This window comes from Canis lupus, chromosome 22, assembly GCF_003254725.2.
Source record: "Canis lupus dingo isolate Sandy chromosome 22, ASM325472v2, whole genome shotgun sequence".
NCBI classification, from domain to species: Eukaryota; Metazoa; Chordata; class Mammalia; order Carnivora; family Canidae; genus Canis; species Canis lupus.
In genome coordinates, this window is record NC_064264.1 from 58,301,392 (window position 1) to 58,311,771 (window position 10,380).

Sequence of the window (10,380 nt, forward strand, 5' to 3'; positions counted from 1 at the left end):
GCAAATTAAAAACAGCAGCCTGCCAGTCAAAGGCAATGTTTTTAAGCACAGAAAAAGGACTACCACTGTGGGGGGCAGATAAAAGGGCTTCTGAGCGCCTCAGTAGCTGCTCACACACAAAAGCACCTCTGTGCCTTTAAACAAGAACTCCTATAAGTGTCCCAGGGTTTCATAACCTGAATGCTGCCCGTAGTGATGTGGTTTGGAAATTAACCTAGCTTTTCTTCCCACTGCTGTTTTACATATTAATTAAAGTGTTTTCCTCAGATTCAGGAATGCCTGCAGGCTGGCTGGGTCTGCAGAGGCCCCACATTCCCCGCCCCTCCCGCCCCAGCCTCGGTGGAGCAGAGTTCAAGGATTACCATCTTCCCAAGCCGGCAGCACATACCTAGCACCCCCCCCCCGACCCCCCACACCCCCAGCTCTGTTCTAGGGAACACGCACTTTCGTAGGTCCTTTAAACAGTCATCACTTCTTCCCCCACAAGGACTGTGTAGAGTTAAGGCAGGGAAGCTGCCTTGTGAAAGAAATCTTTGACAAGGTGTCTACTGTTTCCTCCACTCTACTTACCTCCTTCAGGGGCCTGTTTGTCTCTCTTTTTCCTCTCCCCACACCCCAGTGCTGGGAAAACATGCAAACAACTCAGATGCCATGAAAAAGTTGTTTTAAGTCATGGAGCTTTTGGAGAATCATGGTGGCCTAACGTTGAAGACCAAACTGTAGAGTTGCTCAGCAGAGTCCCTCCAACAGGAACCAGCAGAGTCCCAGGTTCCTGCACCTGTTTTCACGTGGGACTCTGTGTCTTGATTTGCAACTCTGAATATCATTTTTAAGAACGGAAGAATCCTAGTGGTACTTAAGATATTCGATAATGCCAAGATTAATTTTCTAGCTAAGTACATGTGGTGAACATATCAGAGACCCTAGATAATAAGATTAAGTCATAGTGACTTCCGTAGGTTATGGACATTTTATTTCAGCGCATGCTTTTCAGTTTGGAATTATGAAATTCTTGGATTATACTAAATAAATATATTTCTTCGGGATTTTAGGAAACCCATTTGTTTCCTATAAATTCAAGTGTATAGTGATTTAAACTGTAAAATATAAAATGTAGGGACAACTGGTAATCTATAATGAAGGCAATTAAGTTTATTTACCAAAGGGCGGATGATTCCAAAACTTATATAACAGACTTTTTTTTTTTTTTACAGGTAGAGGTAGATACTGGTATAAATCAGTAAACCCAGCTGATTTGTTGGAAGTAAGATCAAGCTACTCTATTTCCCTACTTAGTATTTATCATAAAATCCTAAAGGGGTCAATGGGTTGGGATTCACTGCAGAAGGGTTTGGCGTGCCAGGGAGGGTGGCCTCCACGCCATTCGTCAGCTGTATCATCAGAAATGCTATCCTTGCTGCCTTGCTCCACGGAAATATGTCTACGGCCCGCCCGTCCTGGCAGGTGTGTGTGTGCCACGAGGATGACAGGAATCCTGGTGTGAAGGCCTTCAGTGGCAGGGAAGGCGGGGTCTCCTCTGACTGTGAGCACCCACCCACCACCAGACAGGGCCTGCTTCAGGACTGGAAGGGTCCACGTCCACTGATGGTTCTGCGCGGAGAAGGAAAGGGGAGTCAACCCCTCTGGGGCCTCTTCCAGCTCCAAGATTCTGGAACGTGTCCCAGGTTGTCACAACAAAGGATTCACAAAGGCTGTGCTGAAGCATGCTCCTGTACACCAGGAGCGCTTCGAGGAGGGGCAGAGCAACCATCACTGCCCATGTCAGGTGCGTTCTGGTCGGAAAGATGGACAACACACGAGATACGTATCTTGTGCAACGCGCAGTGCTGTAAAGAGGGACGCGTGTTGCAGAGAAAGGAGATCGGAAGGGCGTGTATGAACTATGGGGGCGATGGCTGGAGTTTTTATGTAAACAAGTAGCCAGGACAGAAGTCCCTGCCTGACTATCCTGGGGACAGTCCCTGTGATGAGGCTTTGGAATATAGGCGAGGGCCATCGCCGATGACCAAGAAAGAATTCTTGAGACATCTTTGGGGCAAAATGGTGCTTTTATTAAAGCCCAGGGACAGGACCCGTGGGCAGGAAGAGCAGCTGCCCCAGGCCTGTGAGGGTGGCGAGTATATACCTGGGAGTGAGAGGGGTTTGAGGATAGCGTCCTCTCTGGAATTTTGGAAGCAAGGCTTCCAGGACCTTGAGGGGGCTGGCTGCTTTTAGGAAAAGGTCACTGATTACTGTCTAATAAAACCTTGGTCATGAGACCCTTCAGATGTGTATCCGTGGGCCACGTGCTCGGGCGATGATTGCCAACACGTATCTTGGGGGTTTAGAGATAAAGAAAATTTCTAAAGGAATTTTTACGTGTTAAAGTAGGCTTACAGGATCCTGGGGCCGGGTTAAGATTGCCTTCTGCCCTGAGCAAAGCATGAACATCGAGGCAGCTGCGTCCGTAGAGGAAGGTCTCTCTGCCTGTGTCAAAGGGCTTGTCAATATGCAGCCCCAAGCCTGTGCCTTGTCCTCAGCTAGTCCTCTGTTCCCGCATCACCTACAGCTGGACTGCACTGGGGCTGCTGCAGGGGTTCGGGAGGCAGCTGGAAGCCCAGGGGGGAAGCCCAGGGGACGTAGACACGAATGAAGAGAATGGCAGGGAAGGCTGTGAGGGTTCTACCTGCCCCAGGACCTGGGGAGGGGGTGGCACTGGGGAGCTTAGCCCGTGGGACCGCACTGCATGGGGAGCCATCCTTCTGGAAGGTTCTCAGGACACTGTTGGACTTTTGCTCTGAGTGAAGTTGGGACACATCTGAATAGAGAATCAAGTGAAAGGAGCTGAGGCAAAGGGAGAGACCCCCGTAAGGAAGGAAGCGAGCCATCCTGGAGGGAGTGAGGCTGCGGGAAAGGAGATCCCCATGGGGGTGACACCCAGGGAGACAGTCTTGTCTTACTGCTGTGGGCAGGAGGGAAGAAGGCCACCTCTACTGAGCCCCTGGAAGGATGGAGCCCCTGGAAGGATAAGCGTCGTGGAAGGATGGAGAGCCATGACGTGGGCTGGGGGGCTGCTCCGGACAATAAGGAGGAGGGGGTGCTCAGCCTGGAGCACATCAAACCCTTGATGCCACCAGCCGCCCCGGCGCACCGTCCAGGAGGGTCGGTAGCCTTGCTGGTGGGTGTGCACAGGTAGCAAGTAGAGCCGAGGCCCAAGGCTTGCAGAGTGAGCGTGGGAGGTATTGTCAGTGAGGGGATGAGCCAAACTAAGTGCAGCGGGCAGAGGTGAGGCAGGAGAAGCAGCGAGTGTGTTCTGAAAACCCAGTGCATATTTGTGTAAGGAGGAAAGATTGGTGGTGTCAGAGGTAGCCACCCGGTCAAATCTACCTGACTGGGACATTGCCCGGGGGGGTGGGGGGGTGCATGGGAGGGGGAGTGATGAGGAGAGATAGGGGAGAAATAGGGACAGAGATGGGAGAGAGATGAGGGGAGATAGATGGGGGAGAGTTGAGGGAGAGATGGGGGAAAGATGGGGAGAGAAATGGGAGAGAGATGGGAGAGAGATGGGGGAGAGATGGGGGAGAGATGGGGAGAGAGATGACAAGAGAGATGGGGGAGAGGTGGGGAGAGATGGAGAGATGAGGGAGAGATGGGGAGAGAGATGGGGGAAAGGTAGGGAGAGATGGGGGAAGATGAGGGGAAACGGGAAAGAGATGGGGAGACATGAGACAGAGAGGAAGAGAGGTGGGGTAGTTGGGAGGAGGGAGGCAGGGAGGGGGGCAAAAGGAGAAAAGGAAGTAAGAACACATCTCCTTTGTTTGCCTGCTCACGCAGAACCAAGACACCATGCACCAAGAGGAACCTCAGGTGCAGTGCGGGAACATGAGACATCTCCTTCCTATAGTGAGGATGTCTGTGCATCTGCGGCTGATAGGGTAAGACGTGTGGCTTTGGGGGCTAGTTTTCCTTTTCCTGAAGATATCTTGGCCTTGGGGAGGGAAAGCTAGGCCTTCATCCCCCAACTTAAGCCGCTATTTTATTTCTTGTAAAGTCTTCACGTGTTCAAAATACTGCATGTGCGTAGTATGGAGTTTGACCTAATTTTCAGTGAATGAAGGAGGGTGGTAGAGGGTTTCTCAAGCGCCAGTAGCATCAGGTGGTTAGATCCTCTAAAGACACATCCGGGGCTCCCCTGATGAATAGGTTCATTAAATACAAGAGGCCAGAAAACAATGACCCACACTTTTGTACATTTGCAGGTGTTACCCATCATCATATCTTAGAAGAACAGACCCGCCAAAACATACAGTACAGAGTATAGCTACGTTCCCCAAACTGGCCACAAAAATAATTTATCAAAATCCAAACTAGTTCCCTATGGTGCCGCGTTTTCAGACCAACCCACAATTCCACAAACAAATGATTTTGAAGACCCAAACATTCACATTCTTTGAGAAATCTTGCAATATTGCTACAAACACTTTAATCAGGGAGAGGCCACCACCCCACCAGATTTAAGCTCCCCTAAAGCTGTTTGCTCCTTAGCAACCACGCAGCATACCTCTCCAGGCTACTCTTTTGGAGTATTTGCACATTTCTACAAGGATTATCCCTGACTTATAAAACCATAGTTACCACCGTGCTCATAATCATAACTTATTATTTTGAGTCAACGTTCTAAATATTTGCAATCTGTGAGAGTCAAGGTTTATGGCCGATGAGATGGTCACTTGTTCCTGCTCTCAGAGTTGAGGCAAATATGGGCCAAAAGGGTGCCAAGTGTCAGTACTGGGTTTGAAGGCATCGGGGAAGTCTTCATGGGGGAGGTAACAGTGGAGAATGGCCTCGGAAGCTGGGGCACTAGCTTTCGCCAGGCAGAGCTAGGGGACTGGGGCACAGGGCCCTCAGGCACAGGGTTGTGCGTCTGCTTGAGCTCAGGCCATCATAGATCAGGCTGCCACAGAGTCATCAGGGCTGGGAACCCTAAAAACTCGATCTGGGACTTTATCCGGTCACTAAGGGATCTGTTGAGGTTTTGTATATGGAGCAATGACATAATCCAAGCTGAATGGCACAGGATTCATTTGGCCATGCAGCAGAGGTGGCCCGATGGCCAGAAAAACACGACAGGAGTCCAACATAATAAACCATGTATTACCGTGGAAATGGCAAGGAAGGCTCAGGTTCCAGGGACACCTCAAAGACCAAATCTGATTGGATGTGGGGAGGCCCCGGGGGGTGCGGAAATAAGCCGTGCATGCTAAGTTTTAGCCTCACCACTCAGAGAAAAAGGTCAGGAGGTGGAATTGGTTTTCAGGGAAGATGACAATCCATTTTTGGACTTGTCCAACCTAAGAGGCCATTAGGAAAACCAAATGTACGCAGGCTGCTGGCAACTGCAAGAGAGGATCAGGGCTTCTGGGATTTGAGCTTACAGCTCAGCTGTAAGCCCTGTCCCTGCACCCCTGTCCCTGCTCCCCCTGTGCCCCTGCACCCCTGCCCCTGCTCTCCCATGCCTTTAGCTGCAAGCCGTCCCCAGGGAGTGGGTGCAAGGCCCGGCCCATGCTGGTGCTCAGAAATGCTTCTGTGACTTCAGGGAGCAGGGACAGGTCCCCTCCTGGTGAGGGAGCTGCTCAGGGGGCTGTGAGCTACTGTCTGGGTGCCTCGAAGGCTGTCACCACAGCACGGTCAGAGTCAAAGCCAGAGTGCAGAGGGGCAGAGAGTGACCAGTGACTGGGAGGAAACACAGATGAGCCCATCGGCCTCCTCTGCCTGGGAAAACGGCCTCCTGAGGCCTCCTGCAGCTCAAGCGCTGTCCCTGATTCTTCACAATGGAATTAGTGGCTCCAGCCTCTGGTGTCTCCATGGTCTTTGTTCTTTATGCAAAGCCCCAGTGACACAATCCAGTCATTGATATGCTCACCAGCCCCTGTGCCACGACCCTGCCCACAGGATTGGGCTGAGGGCCCCAGGCAGGAGGATGCCCCCCAGCGCCCAGGAGCAGAGTATGGCTGTGGAGGCAGAAGGAGGGGAGGCAGGTCTGGTAGGAGGACCGGGGAGGGAGCCTGGGCACGTGGACATGGGGCCCCCGGCACAGAGCCAGGGCCCTGCTAGGATCACAGGAGGCCCCCGTCACAATCGCGCAGGAGAAAGGACTAACAGAGACCATCAGTAAATCTAAACTGCGAGTAGAAATTATGGGGTTGACTTGGGGGTGATCTTGGTGGGGGACAGTCAGGAAGACCCCTGGTGGGGCTTTCGTGGCTGGCCTCTCAGCTTCAGGATGACTGGGGTAGATGGCAGGTGGAACCCAGGCGGGGCAGGAGGGACCAAGAGACTAGAGAGAAGGTCCTGCTGGCTCGGGACAAGTTCAAGGCGCGCCCGTGGCCACAGGATGCTGCAGGCTGACAGCTCCAGCACTGCAACCACAGACACCTGTCAGCCTTCCCCTTTGCTCTGAAGCCTTTGCTTTGAGTTTGCAAAGTGGTTGGGTGACTGCTAATCTGGACGGGGCTCCCTTAGATTTTGTGACAAGCAGACTGCCTGGTCCCTGCCCTGTGGTCCCCCCTAGCCAGCATGTGCGCCCGGGCTTGTTCCACACAAGGGGGGATTCTAGGAGCGCAAGCCTAAGCTGCAGGGCTTCTTGAGGACAGGTTTGGGACTTCCTTGTCTCTTCATCCACATTCTGGTTGCCACAGCAAGTTACAGCTTGGCCACACTCAGGAGAGGAGGGAGGCTGTGGCAACAGGAGCCTAAAGGCTCAGACGGAGGATGGGATGCCCGGTGGGGCCAGAAGCTGGGACAGGAAGGGGACAAGAAGGGGACGATGAAGTGGCCAGCCAGGGGGCTTCTGAGTTTGAAACCTTGGCAACGGATCCCTTCTATCTCCTGACAAGGCCTAATGAGGGGATCTTGGAGTTCTAGTGACTATTGTCATCAGCCCCACAGATTGTCGCGTAGTGAACTGAGTACAGGATCTTAAATGATTTAATGCTTGTCACTTCTGATCAAATGGATGCATGTGTTGAAGGGCCTGTGGCCTGATACAAGTGATTAGTATAGATATTTGCTGAGTGAATCTAATTCAATCATTTATGAGATAATTCACATGTCAGCAACACGAGGCCCAGAGAGGTAAAGTAATTTGCTCAACATCACACAGGAGAAGAATCTTCTTGAATCCTAGTCTGTTCTTTCTCCTTTTCATTCTTTTTTTTTTTTTAAGATTTTATTTATTTATTCATGAGAATACACAGAGAGGAGAGAGAGAGAGGCAGAGACACAGGCAGAAGGAGAAGCAGGCTCCATGCAGGGAGCCCGATGTGGGACTCGATCCGGGGTCTCCAGGATCATGCCCTGGGCTGAAGGCGGTGCTAAACCACTGAGCCACCCAGGCTGCCCTGTCCTTCTCATTATTTATTTTATTTTTTATTTTTTCCTTTTTATTCTTTATTAATTACTGTTTTGTAAGTGATAGAGAAAAGAGACTGATGGAAGAGACAATAACTTTAAGTCACATAATTTTTCCTTAAGTTACCTTCCCCCCAAAGTGTGTGGCTACATGACACACTCTATTGGCAAAATGGATTAGCCTATAATATCAGGAACCAGATTCTCTGCTACTCACTTAGCACAGCAGTTTGGAAAACCAAACCCAAGAAAGTGGTACCTTTATTTTATAACAAATCATGCATGATTTATTTCAGCCTCAGAATGTCCCTCGACAGCCAATTCCAGATTTACTTCAGAGCCTCTCTTGGGTTCCAGCGTTCAAGGAAGACTTCAGTAAGAGAGGATCCTTGTGGTTTTATCCTTAATCTGCTTCCCAGCATTTTCTTTTGTCAGGAAACAAGTGGGGATGCTTTCCCCAAACTGCACGATGGTCCCTTGGCTAAGAAGAACCCCAGACAGACCACAGAGGCAGCCAGGACACAGGCGGGGGCTTCCAGGCGAGCCTCCCAGACGAGCCTCCCAGATGAGCCTCCCGAGTAAGCAGGAGCCATAAGACGTACCCGCGCACAAGTGATCCAACGAGAGGACATCTGTCCGCGAACAAGCAGGAGTTATCAGCAGGTGACAGCTGGAGCCGGTTTTACAGACATCTCATTATAAAGGAAAACATGGATCCTGTTCATCCTATAAAGGATCGCATTCTTATGCATTGGTTATATAAATTTATATAGTAATACTATTTAATCTTTCATGTCTGGGGGTGCCCAGGTGGCTCAGTGGGTGATGCACCAGGTCATGATCTCAGGGTCCTGGGGTCGAGCCCCACATTGGGCTCCCAGCTCAGCGCAGAGTTGGCTTCTCCCTCTCCCCCTCACCCTGTTCATGCTTTCTCTCTCTCTCTCTCTGCCAAGTAAATAAATAAAATATTTTTCAAAAGATACATAATAAATAAATAAATAAATAAATAAATAAATAAATAAATAAAACTTTCATGTCTGTATGAGCATTCAGATATGTATGTATGTATGCATTTCTTATTCAAATACACGGGTAAACGTTATCTAATACTAACTAGATAATTATTTTTCCTTTTCCATTCTCAATCACTTCTGAGACTCTAAAACATTTAAAGGGAAATTACTGTATTGATATATTGACCTGTCGTAGTGTGGGTGGGCATGGCGGATGGTCAGCGACTTGTCACCCATAGAAAGGCGCATGGACACTGCTTCAGGGGTGCTGGAAAGCCACTGGGGAGGGATCTGGTCTGGTTTACATTGTCTGCATCTCACTGAGGTGTCCAGAGAAGGGGATGGGATGGGGGAAGAGCTCAAGGGGAGATGCTTGGTATCTACAAGGGGAGCTGGTGAGAAGGGGCAGGTGAAAGCACCAGGGTTTGCCATGTGGGGTGCTGATGAGAGAAGAATCCAAGGTGAAGAACCCCAGCTTCTAGGCCTGTGTATTTGGTGGGTGGGGAAGACTGGTGGGCAGGACAGGCTTTGATAAATAAAGGGGTCCCTTTTGAGGCAGCCCGGGTGGCTCAGTGGTTTAGCACCACCTTCAGCCCAGGGCCTGATCCTGGAGACCCCGGATCAAGTCCCACATCAGGCTCCCTGCATGGAGCCTGCTTCTCCTTCTGCCTGTGTCTCTGCCTCTCTCTCTCTCTCTCTCTCTCTCTCTCTGTGTGTGTCTCTCATAAATAAATAAAATCTTTTTTAAAAAAGGGGGGTCCCTTTTTATTACATTGCTTTCATGGACATCGAGGTGTGTCATCGGCACACAGATGGAACTTGGGGCCCTGTGATCTCATGAGATTGCCATCCCAGATTCCATGTTTTGGAAAGAGGTGGCAGTGAGGCGGAGAGAGAGAATGTTTGGCAAGAACAGCCAAATGGGGGATTCAGGGGGGATGACAGGTCTAGGCAAGAATATGATTTGCTGTGCTATGTCCTGATGAGGTGTGCAGTCAGAAGTTGTGTCCTTGAAGTGGAGACACGTGGAAGTCAGGGTCCAGCACACAGATTTGCAGGTACAGTCATGGATGTGTGATGGTGTCCAGGGAAGGGTATGAGGTGACAAGCAATGGGACAGAGAGTAACACCGATTTCTAGGACAGGGAGAGAAAATGCATCAATGGAAGGAGCCGTGTCACACATACTCGAATGTGCAGGAAACGTTTCCCCACATCTGGTTAGTGTCGCTGTCCTTTCTGGTCCTTATGCAATACAAAACTAAGAAAGGCAGGTTTGATGTGGTTGATCACTCCTCAGCACCACTGGGTAAATTCGCAGAAAGGAAGAAGGAAAGTTGGCTATGGTCACAACGCGGTAGGACCCCAGGGTCCCAGGGAGGGAAGAAGCTTTCCTGCAACTTTGCACGATTCCACATCATTTCTCCTTGAAATTCCAGAAGCCAACTTTTGCATGTATCTCTGTGATAAGTGGGTGACAGATGGAAAGTCTCCTTGTCTGTCTCAGGGTTCAACAGAGATTACTTTCATGGCGTGATAGCATTGGTGGGACAATCAAATGAGTCACACAGAAGGACCCAGGCCTCCTGCCTTGGAGGAGGCCAGTGGTTCAGCTCTTCAGTGCCCTGTTAACCAGCTGCAGTTACCCTACTACCATGTCAGGAGTTGATCTTGGGGTTTGTTAGTCTTGTCACTAGGGAAGGAGAATTTGAGGAAGAATGGAGAAGGTATGAGATACTGACTTTAAGAGTTAGGTCCTCTTCCCACACACATTTCCCACATAAGCTGAGTTTTGCATCCTATGCCCCTTGCTGCCCCAAGGACCATCCCTACAGCAGCAGCATCACCGGGGGCTGTTGGACATCCGGAGCCTCAGGCCTACCCAGGCCCACCCACTCACTCAGATTCTACATGCTAACACAATCCCCGGGGAATCTGTGTGCACATCAACAGCTGAA

General features: G+C 50.4%; 1 long non-coding RNA gene across 2 annotated transcripts; it reads left to right on the forward strand.

Annotated features, from left to right (window-relative positions):
• The first annotated feature begins 1,704 nt into the window (after nt 1–1,704).
• On the forward strand, nt 1,705–8,341 carry LOC125753360 (uncharacterized). Of its 2 annotated transcripts, none has more exons than XR_007404999.1 (3): nt 1,705–1,786; nt 3,835–3,935; nt 7,846–8,341. It is a non-coding gene; the product is annotated as an uncharacterized LOC125753360 (long non-coding RNA). The 2 variants fall into 2 exon arrangements; XR_007405000.1 differs by lacking the exon at nt 1,705–1,786 and adding an exon at nt 2,905–3,178.
• The last annotated feature ends 2,039 nt before the right edge of the window (nt 8,342–10,380 follow it).